The 16,740-nt window shown below is 44.6% G+C and overlaps 1 non-coding gene across 1 annotated transcript; it reads right to left on the bottom strand.

Annotated features, from left to right (window-relative positions):
* Positions 1-4,090: 4,090 nt before the first annotated feature.
* TRNAI-AAU lies at positions 4,091-4,165 on the bottom strand. The gene has a single exon. It is a non-coding gene; the product is annotated as a tRNA-Ile (tRNA).
* Positions 4,166-16,740: the final 12,575 nt, after the last annotated feature.

The raw sequence follows: 16,740 nt of genomic DNA, 5'->3' as shown, positions 1-16,740 counted from the left end.
GGGCCCACCAAGAATCCCCAGTTTTATCCTACTGGTGACGAGGAGGCCAGTCATGCCATGGTGAAGAAGTCTCATAGTTTTAATGAATTTTTCAGGGCAGCCAAATTTGCTAAGCAGTTTCCAGGGCCCATCCAGATATAACAGCATAGCTTAATAGAAAGAGCACAAGCCTGGGAGTCAGAGGACCTGGGTTCTAATCTGCATCTGCCTCATGCCTGCTGTGCAAACTTGGACAAGTCACTTTGCTTCTCAGTGCCTGTTTCCCCACCTGCAAAGTGGAGATTAAATACCCGTTCTCCCCCCCCGTCTTAGACTGTGAACTCCCTAGGAGACAGGGACTGTGTCTGATATGCCCCAGAGCTTAGTAAGGTACAATGTTCGGCCCAGAGTAAGAGCTCAAATATCACAATTATTATTAGATGCTTTTGTAAGGTCTATGAGGACTGCATAGAGGTGTTGGTGCTGTTCACTACTCTTCTGGATCTGACGTGCTACAAAGATCATTTAGATCTGAAGTCATGTTGTTTTTCTTTTTAAACACTATGTGTTAAACATTGTTCTAAGCACGGGGTAGGTACAAGTTAATTAGGTTGGATGTGATCCTTGTCCCACATGGGGCTCACAGTCAAAGCAGGAGGGAGAGCAAATATTTAATCCCAATTTATAGTCGAGCACAGAGAAGTTAAATGACTTGTCCCAGGTCACAGAGTAAGCAATTGGCAGAGCTGGGATTAGAACCCATGTCCTCTGACTCCCAAGCTTGTGCTCTGTCCATTAGGTCATGCTGCTTGTCTGACTCTGGGAGCATTTGGTCAATAAAACCCTGTAAGGGCTGATCCAGGTTTTCTTTGGCAAATTTCCTGAAGCAATGGAGAGTCATGAGATGACTCAGTAATTGCCACAATCTGATCTTTCATCATTCTTCTCCAAGAGGGAGATGATAGCATCTATGGAATCCTGTGAATGCCAAATGTTGAGGAAGAGCTTGTGTAAGTGCTTGAGGAGGGTGTCCTCTCCAATCTTGTAGATATAAGATTACTTATTAGATCTGGTCCAGGTGCTTTGAGATTTTTTTTTTCCTCACCTCTGACTGCTGAGGGAACTTTCCCAATAATTGGGACTCCTGCCATGTCTTTGGCTGTGGGAAAGTTTTGTATATTTTGAAGGGATTCAACTTCAGGAATAGAAGGTGTGTTGAAGAGTTCACTGATACATTCTTGCCATCTCTGCAGGATTCCCTCCTTGTATGTGAAAAGACTGGAACTGTCTTCCCAGGATATACTGGGGAGAAGGAAGGCAGGTCACATTGAGCTGGTGAAAAGTCCCTCACCTTTCTAGCCCACTCTGATTCTGGGTTAACTACTGCCTTCACTCCACTTTCTCCACTTAGAAACCTCTCCTTAGCTACTTTCTACTCCTGCCACCCCTCATCTGTCTCACCCCCATGCTCCTCTTCTGGATAAGAGGACGACAAAGTTCAAAACTGTTATAACTTGGGGTGGAGAGAAAGGGGAGGAGGGAAATTAGTTTGGGCAGAAAAACTCATTGGAACAAAGGAGAATAAAGTTGGGGGTGGGGAGAATGGCAGGGAAATGTTTGCTGTGATTTTTACTTACCTGTAAGCCCAAGTCATCATGAGGGAACTGGTTCTGGAATGGAATCTTAAAAATTACATACAAGTCTATGGGAAAACATGCCTTGTGATCTAGCCATTCACGATGGAGCCACATGTTTGAGAAACACAACGTTGCTGTACTGCAGGGTATGCCTGCTTTAAGTGGTATTCATTTCATGCCTACTGACTACAGAAAGTGGAACTACACGCTTGGAAGGATATACCAGAAGGAACACACAACTTCCCTGCCCTCAAGGAACGTACAGTCTAGTGAGGGTGACCGGCAGACATAAATTATTTTAAGTAGAGCAGGAAGAAGATTAAGGATATGATAATAGTGGAAATCAAGATAAAATGGCTGGATGAATAATTGCATGTATACATAGGATGGGCATAGGATGCATATGTGCTAAGTGTGGCTTGAGGTGACTTGCTGTGTTGGGAATTAATCACTGAAGGCTTCCTGGCAATTTTTTTTTTTTAAAGAAAGCTTTGAAAATGGAGAGAGTTCTGCCCCTGTGGAGTTGAAGGGAGGAGTTCAAGTTATGGGGAGCAGAATGAGCAAGAGGTCAGAGGCAGAAGAGCTGAGAACCAGATACAGGGAGAAGGTAAATTTGCAAAGAGCTGGGAATGTGAAGTGGGGAGAAGTGGTGAATGGGAACTGGTATATAATGGGAAGCAGCGTGGCTCAGTGGAAAAGAGCCCGGGCTTCGGAGTCAGAGGTCATGAGTTCGACTCCCAGCTCTGCCACTTGTCGGCTGTGTGACTGTGGGCGAGTCACTTCACTTCTCTGTGCCTCAGTTACCTCATCTGTAAAATGGGGATTAAGACTGTGAGCCCCACGTGGGACGACCTGATTCCCCTATGTCTACCCCAGCGCTTAGAACAGTGCTCGGCACATAGTAAGCGCTTAACAAATACCAACATTATTATTATTATTATTATTATAAGACCGAGTAGTAGGTCATAATATTTATTAAGCATGTACTGTGTGCAAAGCACTTTACTAAGTGCTGGGAAAGAATACACAGGTGGGAATCAGATTCAGCCCCTGTATCTCGGGTGTGTGTGTGCTGTGGGGAAGGAAGGGAAGGTGGGGAAGAGGAGAATTACAATCTAAAAATATAAAAGGGGAGAGGGGACCAATGCACAGAGAGTAATGAAACAACACTAAAGACATAGATAAATGCAAAGATCAGTAGGGCACTGTGACTTGGGGAACAGAATTTCAGGCTCCTCGTTGGTCAGAGTCTACAGTCATTCAATTGCATTTATTGAGCGCTTACTGTGTGCAGAGCACTGTATTAAGCCCCTGGCACTGTACTAAGTGCTCATAACTACTGCTACAGTGACCACTCCAGCAACAGCCACTACTGACTTACTGAGGCTTAGTGGAGGTGCTTTTCTCTGTCCAGCTGGGGTAGCACAGGTTCAGGATAGGATAGAGGTGCCTCGGTGACGCGGAGGAGAGACAGGGAGGGGTCTCGTGGAGGCAGCCGGGCAGTCAGATCGGAGAGGATGCCGAGGGCCCTGAGAACTCTGGAAGGTGGTGACAGGTGACCAGAGGAGTCGCCCGGTCGTCTGGAGTGGTTCGGGGAGAGGTCAGCGGTAGCTTAAATAATAATGTTGGTATTTGTTAAGCGCTTACTATGTGCAGAGCACTGTTCTAAGCACTGAGGTAGATATAGGGTAATCAGGTTGTCCCACGTGAGGCTCACAGTTAATCCCCATTTTACAGACGAGGTAACTGAGGCACAGAGAAGTGAAGCGACTTGCCCACAGTCACACAGCTGACAAGTGGCAGAGCTGGGAGTCGAACCCATGGCCTCTGACTCCGAAGCCCAGGCTCTTTCCACTGAGCCACGCTGCTTCCCCAAGTCTTAAGTTCAAGCCCACAGTGAACAGGGAATGTGGGGAGTGGAGCCCCGAGAGCTGCGGTGGGGAAGCGGTAGGCACCGGGAGGACATGAGAGCGGAAGTTCAGGGCCCAGTCAGCAGTGGCTTAAGTCCACGTGGTCAGTCTGTGAACGTAGGGCATGCCAGGAGCAGAGGCTTCAAAGCTACAGTGGAGAGGTGGCAGGCATTCCTTTAGGTCCTTAACGTCCTTTTCTCTCCATCCAAACTGCCTCTACACAGACCCAAACTTACCAAAATCCTGTCTTTTCTATAACAGCCCCTTCATTCTGACCTCCCTGCTCCCTGTCTTAATAATAATGTTGGTATTTGTTAAGCGCTTACTATGTGCAGAGCACTGTTCTAAGTGCTGGGGGAGATACAGGGGAATCAGGTTGTTCCACGTGAGGCTCACAGTCTTCATCCCCATTTTACAGATGAGGTAACAGGCACAGAGAAGTTAAGCGACTTGCGCACAGTCACACAGCTGACAAGTGGCAGAGCAGGGATTCGAACCCATGATCTCTGGCTCCAAGCCCAGGCTCTTTCCACTGAGCCACGCTGCTTCGCATAGAAAAATTCGTGGCCCGGATGGGGATCGAACCCTTGACCTTGGCGTTATTAGCACCACGCTCTAACCAACTGAGCTAACCGGCCCACTCTCTAATCCATACCCCACTCTGTTGCCCAGAGTGGCATTTTTCATTTTTTCATTTTTCAGAAAAACCCACCAAAACTAGGTTCAGCTCTCCCCACTCCTCAAGAAGCTCCATCAGTTGCCCATCCACCTCGGCATCAAAAAGAAACACCTTATCATTACCACTCTCACCCTCTTACCTTCCCTCACTGATCTACTACAATCCAGTCCACACACTTTACTCCTGTAATGCTAACCTACTCACTGTACCTTGATCTCCTCTCTTTCTTCCCTGGTCCCTTGTGGATATTCTCCCTCTGGCCTGAAACTCCCATCCCCTTTCATATGCAACAGACCACCTCTCTCCCCGCTTCAAAGCCTTATTAAAATCACATCCCCTCCAATAGACCTAAGTCTTCCTTTCCCCTACTTGCTTTCTACTCTTCATTGGATCTGTACCCTTTAAGGATTTGATATTCACCCCACACTCAGCCTCACAGCATTTAGGTACAAATCTTTAATTCATTTTCATGTCGGTCTCCCACTCTGGACTGTAAGCTCCTTTTAAGCAGAGAACATGCCTACCAACTCTGTTCTTTTAGACTCTTCCAAGCATTTGAAACCCAGTAAGCACTGAATAAATACCGCTGATTGAGTGAGTTTCGGGAAACTGGCAGAATTCCTGAAGTCTGTTTCTGTTCTTCCCACTAGATGTTCATCCATATTCCACACAACCAGGAGACAGCATCGTACATAAGGAGGGGAGGCTGCTTGTATTGAGAAAGCTGGTGGAGAGTCTTAAAACCAATCATGGTAAGAAGTTTTTCCTTGATGTGAAGAGAGATGCATCAGGCCGGGACCACATTGGCCTTAGCCTGGAGTTATGCTACAGGGAGCTCGAGTTAAGTTTAAGAACATAAACTTAGCTACTGGTGGAGAGTTGAGGGAAAGGTGTCAAGGTGTCCCTCTTCAGAGCAGGGAATGTTGGCTTGTTGCCTGCTGCGTCACCTTGGGCAAGTTGCTTAACTTCCGTGCCTCAGTTTTTTAATTGGTAATAATAATAATGTTGGTATTTGCTAAGCGCTTACTATGTGCAGAGCACTGTTCTAAGTGCTGGGGCAGATACAGGGTAATCAGTTTGTCCCACGTGAGGCTCACAGATAATCCCCATTTTACAGATGAGGTAACTGAGGCACAGAGAAGTGAAGTGATTTGCCCACAGTCACACAGCTGACAAGTGGCAGAGCCGGGAGTTGAACCCATGACCTCTGATTCCGAAGCCCGTGCTCTTTTCACTGAGCCACATGGTGGTAAAATGGGGATTAGATCCCTGTTCTCTCCTGCACCGTATGAGGCCTCCTGCATCCGGTCTGATTGTACCTGACCTACTCCTGTGCTTTGCAGAGTGTTTGTTTCATAATAAGCATTTAGCAAATACCACAATTACCATGATTTCACATCTTTGAGGCCCCCATTTCCTAGGATCACATGAGTGTTTTCCTTCCAGATCAGGGGTCCTTGAATTCAGCGTTCCCAGTGTTGTCTCTATAAGGGAAGTGTTGCCCCTGTAAGGGGAGTGACTCAGAGGCAAGAGGAGGGTTCAGAGACTTGTACTAACAGCACATCAGTCATATTTATTAAGTGCTTACTGTATGTACAACACTGTTCTAGACATTTAGGAAAGTATAACAATAAACAGACACATTCCCTACCCACAACGAATTTGCAATCTAGAGGACTAGCTTTAGGGAGGTCGGTTGACTTGATCAAGTCTGTTTTTTTTTTCTCATCTTCTGAAGGGAGTAGCACAACCCTAACACACCCAGCTGTCTTAAAGAAAGCTTATAGCGAATAGATAAAGTACTCTCCCCTGATACCAGGGGCAGGAGTGACTAGGAGTTTCTTTTTCTGAGATGTGAGATCCCTCAGTTCTTAAATCCCTCTAACCTTTTCAAAGTCCCATTTCTCTATTAAGTCATATGCAAGTTATTCTATGAAATAATTCCAAGTGGTGGATAGTGTAACCAATTAACATCTTGTGATTTCCTCACTATTGCCCAAAGATATTGACCCAAAGGTATTGCCTCCTGGTCTCTCCTGATGTTTGTTTACTGAGACATTAAATATCATGGCCAGGTCTGCATGAGTCATTGTGTTATTTTGAAAAGAACTGTCTTGTGGAAAATTTCATCTTCGAACCCAAAACTGCATGGAAGGAAGCAGCATGGTCTAGTGGAAAGAGCATGGATCTGGGAGTCAGGGGACCTGGGTTCTATTTCCAGTAGAGGTGGTAGACACTGAAATAAATTACTGATGGGAGAATGAAAGCATATAGGGATATGTACTTGAGTGCTATAGGGGTGGGGTGGATATCAAGTTCTTAATGGGTAGAAATCCAACTTCATATGCAATGTAGAAGGAAGGGTAAATGGGAGAAATGAGAGCCTAGTCAGGGAAGACTTCTTGGAGGATGTGTGATTGTGCTCTGTACCCAGTAGATGCTCAGTAAGTATTATTGATTGTGTAACATGCAAGGAAACAATATCATGATAAATGTCTCCTTTTCAGGACAGACTTAACCAAACACATTTCTACCCTTTTGTACTGAATTGTGACAAAAAGTGCTAAAATCAAGTTCCCCTTATCTTGACTGGCAAATGAGACAGACCTCATCAATGCCATCTAGCCCTGGGTATCTGGTGAAATTTTTTCAACCTGCCATTTGTTTGTCCTATTCAGACTTGACCAGTAAGATCACCAGTGGAGTCAATAGCCCATGAAATAGCACATCTATGTGGGGGACATTTGCTTCCACAGTTGTTGAAGATGATCTCTCTCCTGGGTAAAAGGCGTGATGGCCCTTTTGAAGAAAAGTAATGGTCAGAATCCCAGATGAGAAATCACTGCAGTCTGTGGAAATCACGGGCTGACTAAAGGGCACATGATAAATTGGGGAAATAGAATTAACAGGAGGCATTTTTTTTAAAAAAAACCTTAGTCACAGTCTACGATTTTATAATAATTCTGGTGGTACGTTCACTGCTAATTTTGTCATGCAAGCCAATTAGGATTGTAAAACTACCCTAACTACATCACACTTCTACATGCAATGATCCTTTGCAATTAGTCAAGGCAATATAGTCACATGACAGAGGCCAAGGATTTCCCCTCTAGCTGCACTTTCTGGCACAAGAACAAACACTAAAACACTGTACTAAGCCCTTGGAAGAGTACAATATAATAGAGTTGGTAGACATGTTCCCACCCACAATGAGCTTAAAGTCTAGAAGATGAGTTTACACTCTACTAAACTAAATAGTATATTCAGTACAGCATTTAGCAGACACTATTTTACATGGCTATCATTTGGATGGTATTTTGCCCCTGAAATTTTCCATAAGGTTTCCACAAGTGCTGGCAGACAGACAAAAAAAGCATGGAAGTGTTCACTGATGAGATACCGATGAAGAAATAGATCCTAATGGAATACTACGTGTAGCCCTGGGTCCAAGTGATCACAATGAATAAAACCCAGAGACACGTCACAAACTAATCGCTGGCGTGAGCCGGGATCCATAAGCCTCACCCAATATTACGTCCAATCACTGCAGGGAAGTCTGTCCTCTCTGCACCAGGCCCTTCCCTCCCCCTGCCTCAGCACCTTGCAGGCTGGATTCTCTACTGTGGTGAGGGTGCAGGAAGGAAGTAGAACAGGTGAGACTGGCTTTTATGTTGTTTTCGTGCCTTCTCGTTTCAGCTTTCCTTATGTGTCTATTGTCAATCCTCTCTCCCCACTTTTATTCTTAGATTGTGAGCCCCTAGATGACCAGGGGCCATGTATTATTTCCACTTGGGTATCTTTCCCCAGAGTTTAGTAAAGTGCTCTGCACACAGTAAGAATTTAGTAAATGCTATCAGGATGATCTTGGCTTCTATTCTTCCCTCCCACCCTGATTTTGTGCTGCATTTGTTAAAGAAAAACTATATTGAAGTACATGAAGGAGGGAGTTCCAGGCGAGAGAGAGAATGGGGACAAAGGGTCAAAGTGAGATAGACACAATTGAGGTACAGTGACGTGGTTAGCATTAGAGGAGTGAAGGGTGAGGGCTGGGTTGGAGTAGGAAATCAGCGAGGCAAGATGAGAGGAGGCAAGATGGAAGGAGTTTCTCTTTGATGTGGAAGTGAATGGAAAACCACTGGAAAGTCTTGAGGAGTGGGGAAGATGGTGGACTAAAGGGTTTTGTAGAAAAGGATCGAGGCAGCAAAGTGAAGTATGGACTGGAGTAGGGAGAGACAGGAGGCAAGGAATTCAGAAAGAAGGATGATGCAGTGGTCAGGATGTGGATTATGCTTGGATCGGCATAGTAGCAGTTTGGATGGAGAGAAAGGGTGGAATTTAGAGATCTTGTGAAGGTAGACTGACAGGATTTGGTGACAGAGTGAATATGTGAGTTTGGAAGCGAAAGAGAGAGGTGTTGTGAGACAAGGAGGATAGTGGTGCTATGTACAGTGAAGGGAAAGTCAGGAGGAGGACAGGATTTGTTTGGAAAGTTGAGGAGGTCTGTTTTAGACCTTTTAAGTTTAAGGTGTTGATGGGACATCCGAGTGGTGATGTTCTGAAGGCAGGAGGAAATATGAGATGCAGAGAAAGAGAGTTGTCAAGGCTGGAGAGGTAAATTGGAGAATTATTTTTATAGAGATAATAGTTGAAGTCGTGGGAGCAAAAGAGTTCTTTCAGGGAGTGGTTATAGGGGGAGAATAGAAGGAGACACGGAACTGAGTCTTAAAGGACATTCACAGCTAGGGGATGGGAGGCAGAGGAGGAGCTTGTGAATGAGACCAAGAATAAGTGGCCAGGGCGATGGGAGGCTGTGGTAGAAGAGAGAGATTTCTGAGTTGGTGAGGGTAGAGATTATACAGTGATGAGAGATGATGAGATTCAGTGTGTGTGTCCAAGTTGGAGAGTTGCTGAGGTGGCATGGAACAAGAGGTCAGTGGAGTTGAGGAGTGAGTAGAAAAGGACAGTGGAAGAGTCACTGGAAAGATCTATATGGGTATTGAAGTCCTCAAGGATCAATATAGGGATGGATAAAGAGAGAGGGATTGTGAAAGAGGGATTTAAATGATTCAGAAAGTTGGAGGTGGTATCTGGGGAGTGAGTAATAGAGGCAGATGATACGCTCTTCAAAACACTGGAAAGAGAGGGAGGGAGGGTGGTGGGATGGGGTTAAAATGATTATTGGAGAGTGAAAAGGAAGCCAACCAGTCCCTGTGTGCAGGGAATGGATCTACCTACTGTTACATTGCAGTCTCCCAACTGTTTAAGTACAATGCTCTGCACACAATGTGCTCACTAAATATGATTTATTGATTTTTTTTTCCCAGTGAGTCTTGGGGAGTGATTTCCATTCATTCATTTAACTGCAGTCACCAGAAGCTTGGTGAAGAAAGGCTGTTTCTTATCACAGCTGTTAATGCTTCTGGCCTGAAACAATGTGAGGAAATCAATGGGCAGCTTTTGGAGACAAAGTTAGCTTGCAGGGAGGGTCTGAGAGTTGAATGGCTAACTGAATCAAATCAAACTGGCTCTCTGCCATGGCAGCGAGGAGGCGAGGCCAGAACCCTGCTAATTGGCCATCAGGGATGGGACCCCAAACATTTTTCTGTCCCCTTGTTTCTGGAAGTGGCGATGGTGACTTGGCTTGAGTGGGAGCTGTGTAAATCCCTGTTTAAAAAAATATATCTACTGGCCGGGGGTGGGAATGGGCTTGGGGTTTGGTGAAGGGGGCCTTGTCTGGGGTACATGGGGAGAGGGCAGTGAGGAATGGTATGCAACCTTTTTACTGAAAGGGCTCAGATATAATGTCAGGGTTGGCTCTGATACAGGCAACTAACAAATTATCTTTGGGTCTACTGGAAGACATAACCCACAGCACAGTGGTCCACAAAACACCCACATAGTCTAGTGGAAAGAGCATAGGCCTGGGAGTCAGAGTACTTGGGTTCCAATCCCAGCCCTGCCAATTGTTTGCTGTGTGACCTTAGACCAGTCACTAAACTTTTGTGTGTCTGTTTCCTCAACTGTTAAATGGAAATTAAATACCTGTTCTCCCTGCTACTTAGCCTGTGAGCCCCATGTGGGACAGACACTCTGTCCAACTAATTAACCTGTATCTACCCCAATACTTAGAACAGTGCTTGATACATAGTAAGCACTCAACAAATACCATAATGATAATGTGGGCATCCTGGCTGAGGCTATTATGAATGTCACTGGTCTAGAGATAAGGGTTAGACTACAAACTGTCTAGACTGTAAGCTCACTGTGGGCCGGGAATGTGTTTGCCAACTCCGAAATATTGTGCTTTGGTACAGTGCTCTGCACATAGTAAGTGCTCAATAAATTACCATCAACTAGAGCCAGGTCATAAGAAACAAGAGAGTTAAGATACTTTACATTTAGTTTTAAAAAGAGCATCATTTTGAGGCAACTATCTCAAAAAGAAAAGAGTATCAACACTTAGGTATTTTGAGACCGACAGTGAAATCAGAATATCAGTGGCTGCTCATTAAGTAAGAGAAGCATTTATGTGTCAAGTTGGAGGCCAGTTATATGCACATCAGGTACTATGAAACAATAGCTTGATTGAATGCCAACTATGTGCAAAGCACTGCACTGAGCATTTGAAAGTGTATAATAGAATTAGCAGAGACATGATCCCTGGGCTCAAAGCAGAAAAAACCTCATTATCCTAAATGGAGTAGGAAGCTAAAGCACTCGAGTTCCTTTTAAATATTTTTCATGTCCATTTAAATGGTAGATCATTTCTTGCAGAAAGTAAGTGTATGCCCTAGTCACTACTGTACAAAAACTTGATTATGGAGGCTATTTTTTTTAACTATGATTATATGGAATAATATGAAGTTGGGTTACACTAAGAGATTATTAATTTTGCAGACCAGTTTCTAAAGCTTATGATAAATGTACAAACTTGGAATCTAAGCTGTGTTGTTTATCCCACCCCGTATATACTAAGTGCACTTAGAAAAAGCAAACAATTTTGATATCATATATAATGTGGAAGATATTTTATGCACTGTGTCCCCGAAAATAACATATTGACAAAAGTGATCAATGGCAAGAAGTTTGTTACACTTAATTCATGACTAAATCCCCTACAGGGAAATGGATGGAATACTTTTAAAGATAACTGGATAGTAGTACTACCTAATTTGCATTGAACGTTGAACAGAATTAATGTTAGAGAAAAGCTGTTTATCCCTTCCACCTTTCTATCGAGTCTTTTTAAAGGTGTTTGATCATTCCTTTTAAAGTCTGTTATAATGCAACTAAGGGAATAGATCCATTTAAGTGGCTACGCCTGAAGATTGCATAATCCAAGGTAAATTTTAGACAAGCAGTAACTAAAGACGCCTTTTTTTTTAGTTTGTGTTATAGCATACTAGGTGTTTTACCATACAAGATTGGTTTCCTGGCTTTATTGGAAAGCCTTAGTCTTCTCTTTGATAATCCACCTTGGTAGGGCAATAGTGGAAGATTGACTTCTGTGGAGAAGGAATTTACAGTGTTTAAGGCCGCCCTGGCAACTACTCTTGCTTATCTGATTGGTAGTTTCAGCTCTCACCAAAAATAGTTGTAGTATTTGTTAATAGTCCTTTGTTAAAGACTCAGCCAGTCAGTGCACTTCCTATCCCCTCACTGTTGCTGGTGCCTTCGTATTTAGGTTGTAGGTTTGGTGTTCTGAAAATGTGATGCATAAATATCAATTAATCAGGAGCATTTATCAAGGGTTTATTCGGCCCAGGGCATTGCACTAATTCCTTGGGGGAATACAATAACGTTAGTAGACAGGAGCTTAGTGAGGGACAGACATTGACATCAATTAAAGATAGGGAAAGACACAGTGTCTAAGGATATGTACATAAATGCTACCAGGGCAGGATGAGGGAGAGTGAGTACCCAAATGCTCAGGTGACACCTAAGTGATAAGGTGACAGTAGATGGGGAATTAGGGTGGGCAGATGAAAGCGATTACTCATAGAAGGCCTCTCTTGGAGGAGATGTGATTTCAGAAGGATTTTGAAGAAGGGGAGAGCAGTATTCTGCTGGATTTGAAAGAGGAAAGAATTACAGGCAGAAAGGAAGGTGGGAAGTTGGTGGTGAGAAAGATGAGAATGAGGCACGATGAGAAAGTTGGCTTGAGAGAAGTGAAGCATGTGAACTGGGTTAGCGGGAGAAGAGTGAGGATAAGCGTGGAGTAGAGATGATGGAGTGTCCTAAAGTCACTGGACAGGATTATCTGCCTGATGTGCAGAGGAATGGGCAACGTTGGAGGCTTTTGAAGAGTGGGGAATTGTACAGATATTGATGTTTTATAATAAATGATCAGGGCAACAGAACGTAGTATAGGCAGGGAGGTCTGCTAGGAGACTGAAAGGGTAGTTGATTTGGGATATCGCAAGTGATCGGAACAGTTTGGCAGTAGTTTAAATGGAAAGGCAGGAATGGATTCTGGAGATTATGTGAAGAAAGAACTAACTGGATTTGGTAACTGACCAGTGTGGGGGTTGAAAAGCTCGGAGACCAGGTTTCGATTTTTCAGAAGCATTTGGTTGGCTTACGAAGTTGTCTGGAAGGCCTATCAAGTCTACCAAACCTGAGGTGAAGGGGTTGAACTGTGGTCCAACATGGTGCCACCTCGCCCTGCCTCAGTCACGAGGCTCAATCTGACATCAGCCTAGTGCCCACCCACTGGGCAGGGTGACAACAGCCTCAGCTTCTCTTGAGAAGCAGCGTGGCTCAGGGGAAAGAGCCCGGGCTTGGGAGTCAGAGGTCATGGGTTTGAATCCCGGATCGGCCACTTAGCTGTGTGACTGTGGTCAAGTCACTTCACTTCTCTGTGCCTCAGTTCCCTCATCTGTAAAATGGGGATTAACTGTGAGCCTCACGTGGGACAACCTGATTACCCTGTATCTACCCCAGTGCTTAGAACAGTGCTCTGCAGATAGTAAGCGCTTAACAAATACCAACATTATTATTATTTTCCCCTGCCTCACCTTGCTGCTGGACCCAGATAATGTTTGTTTGCTTTTTTTAAAAAATAAATTTTTTTTTGTCATTTTTAAAATAAAAAGAAAGCAAATATGAGAGTTCTCATTTTATTTTCTTCACCCTCCCCATCTTTGGACTTCTAGTGGTATAAATCCTCCCTAGATCTCCGTGCCCCACCTGGAAAGCCTGGCCCAGTTTCCTTCCCGCCTGGCTCCCTCCCTTCCTGCAGTGGTGGTGAGGCGGCGGCCGCTCTGCCCCCCTGCTCTGGGGATCAGCCTGGGAAAATGAGCTAGGACAGCGGAGGGAAACGGGTTTTCCTGTTTCCTCTGCTGCAGCAGCCTCGACGGAGCCCGGGAAACTGAGCCAGAACAGCAGAGGGAAATGTGTTTTCCTACCCACTCTAGAGTCGTGGAAAATTAGCTGGGGCACTGAAGGAAAGCACACGTGAGCAGAGCTTCAAGGAAAGTCCTACCTCTCTCTTCCCTGGAGCTGTCCCCTCCTTGCCAGATTAGGCGTCCTAGCAATTTAAACTCTGAGATAGATCGATCTGTAGATATTTAAAAACACCTGTTTGATATATCACTTTTAAAGATTTTACCTGAATGAAGCAGCATGGCTCAGTGGAAAGAGCCGGGCTTGGGAGTCAGAGGTCCTGGGTTCGAATCCCGGCTCTGCCACTTGTCAGCTGTGTGACTGGGGGCAAGTCACTTCGCTTCTCTGTGTCTCAGTTCCCTCATCTGTAAAATGGGGATTAAGACTGTGAGCCTCACGTGGGACAACCTGATTACCCTGTATCTATCCCAGCGCTTAGAACAGCGCTCTGCACATAGTAAGCGCTTAACAAATACCAACATTATTATTATTATTACTACCCCTTTGTGGAACTGATAAAGGAGAGATGAGTCAAGGATAATGCTGAGGTTGTGGACTTGAGAGATGGAGGATGGGTCACCCAGTCAATCGAATTTACTGAAGCACTTGTTGAGTGCAGAGCACTGTACTAAGCACATTCCCTGCCTACAGCGAGCTTACAGATTAGAGGGGAAGACACATTAATGTAAATAAATAGATTGCAGATATGTACATAAGTGCTGTGGGGCTGGGATGGGGGATGAATGGAGGGAGCAAGTCAGGGTAACACAGAAGGGAGTGGGAGAAGAGGAAAGGAGGGTTTAGGCAGCAAAGACTTTTTAAAGGAGATGTGACCGGGGAGTAATTGTCAGATATGAGCAAGGAAGGGGTTCCAGGTCAGAGGCACGTGGGCAAGAGGTTGGTGACAAAATAGAGGTACAATGAGAAGGATAACGTTAGAGGAGCAAAGTGTGAGGGTTGGGTTGTAGAAGAGTAGTGAGGTGAAGTAGGAGGGGGCAAGGTGATGGAGTGCTTTAAAGCCAGTGGTGAGGAGGATGGTGATGGTGTCAACAGTAATGGGAAAGTTAAGTACTTAGAATAGAACTCTGCACACCATAGACAATAAATACCATTAGTGGAATGAAAGGTTGAGGAGAGGATTTGGAAGGGAAGATAAGGGTACAATTTTGGACATGTCGAGCTTAAAGTGCCTTAGGACATCCATGTAGAGATGTTCTGGAGGTAGGGGGAGATGTGAGGTTGCAGAGAAGGAGATCAGGGTTAGTGAAAGAAAGTTCATGGCCTAGTGGATAAAGCACGGGCCTGGGTGTCAGAAGGTCTTGTCTGCTGTGTGACCTTGGGTAATTCACTTCATTTCTCTATGCCTCCGTTACCTCGTCTATAAAATGGGAATTAAGACTGTGAGCCCTCTGTGGGACAGGAACTGTGTCTAGTGTGATTTGCTTGTATCCACCCCAGTGTTTAGTACAGTGCCTGACCCATATTAAGTGCTTAACAAATAACACCGTTATTATTATGATTATTATAATATGCATAGAGGTGGGAATCGAAGATGTGAAAATAGATGAAGTGGCAGTAGATTGAGAATAAAAAGGGACCCAGAACTGAGCTTTGAGGGTACACCCACAGTTAGTGGAAAGCAGATGAAAAGCTTGGAAAACAGTGTGAGAAATCAATCAATGGTATTTATTGAGCACTTGTGCAACACACTGCACTAAGCACTTGGGAGAGTACACTATAACAGAGTTGGTAGACACATTCCTACCTCCATGGGGAATTTACAGTCTAGAGGGGGAGAAAGTATGGCCAGAGAAGGTAAAAGGAGAAGCAGGAGAGGGTAGTATCAGAGAAAATTGATAGTGTTTGCAGAAAAAGGGGGTAGTCCACAGTGTCAAAGATGCTGCTGAGAGGCCTAGGAGATTAGGACAGAATAACGTCTGTTGGATTTGTTCATTCATTCAATCGTATTTATTGAGCACTTACTTTGTGCAGAGCACTGTACTAAGTGCCAGGAAGTACAATTCCAAAGAGAGACAATCCCTGCCCACAAGGAGGAGGTCTTTGGTGACCTCGGAGAGAACAGTGGAAGTAGCAGAAGCCCAGTTGAAGAGGGTCAAGGAGGAAGTTGGAGGAGAGAAAGTGAAGGCAGGGTGGGGGGGGTAAAGAGTCCTTTTGAGAAGTTTCAACAGGAATGGTAGCAGGAAAACAGAGCAATAGCTGGGTGGAACAGGGGTGGAGAGGGGTTTTGTTTTTTGTTTTTTTTTAGAAGAGGAGACACTTATTTGTGTCCTTTCCCTCTGACAGCAGTTCAGTTACCAACTCCTAATCTCGTTAACAAACATTTCTGCTTTAATAGCTAGATTATTTAAACAAAGACATTGTTTTCGGTTTGTTTTTTTTTGTTTCCTGACTTGTAGAATTTTTAACAAATCCTCCCTCACGCTTCTCCGAACTACTTGCCTTTCCTGGAAACAGGGTTCTGGCAGCCCAAGGAACAAGGAAAGACTGGAAAAATGAAGCCCAGGTCTCAACCTTTTGATTCCTGATCAGGGCCCAAGACTGAACCCCTACAGGACTGGAGGGTCTGAGTCTGAGCTGACTAGCTTGTATCTAGTCCAGTGCTTTGGTCAGTGCTTGACACTTTGTAAGTGCTCAGTGAACACTAGAGTGAAAGCTCCTTGTCGGTCAGTCAATAGTATTTATTGAGCCATTACTTTGTGCAGAGCACTGTTCTAAGTGCTCTAGACAGTAAACAGATACATTCCCTGGCAAGGAACATTTCTACCATTGCCGTTACATCGTACTCTCCCAGGTGCTTACTACAGTGCCCTCTACACGAAGTACTCAGTGATTGATTAAGGTCTTGAAAGAGTACAATAGTCGAGAGACACAATCATCTGCTTGACTGAAAGTTCTTAGAGGATAGGGATTGTGCCTACTAACTATATTGTATTCCCCCAAGAGCTTAGACCAGTATCCTGCATAAAGTAAGTCCTCAACAAGTACCTCCCATCGACTGATTGATCTGACAGGCCCAGGGTCCCAGATCAATGGTATTTGAGTGTTACAGAGTGCTGAGAACGGTGCTAAGTGGTTGCGAGAGTATGATAAAGTTGGTAGACATGATCCCTGCCCACAAGGAGTTTACAAC

Source organism: Ornithorhynchus anatinus, chromosome 12, assembly GCF_004115215.2.
Source record: "Ornithorhynchus anatinus isolate Pmale09 chromosome 12, mOrnAna1.pri.v4, whole genome shotgun sequence".
In the NCBI taxonomy this organism is placed as follows: domain Eukaryota; kingdom Metazoa; phylum Chordata; class Mammalia; order Monotremata; family Ornithorhynchidae; genus Ornithorhynchus; species Ornithorhynchus anatinus.
The sequence above is the reverse complement of the archived record's forward strand: the minus strand, read 5'-3'. Positions and strand labels throughout refer to the sequence as shown.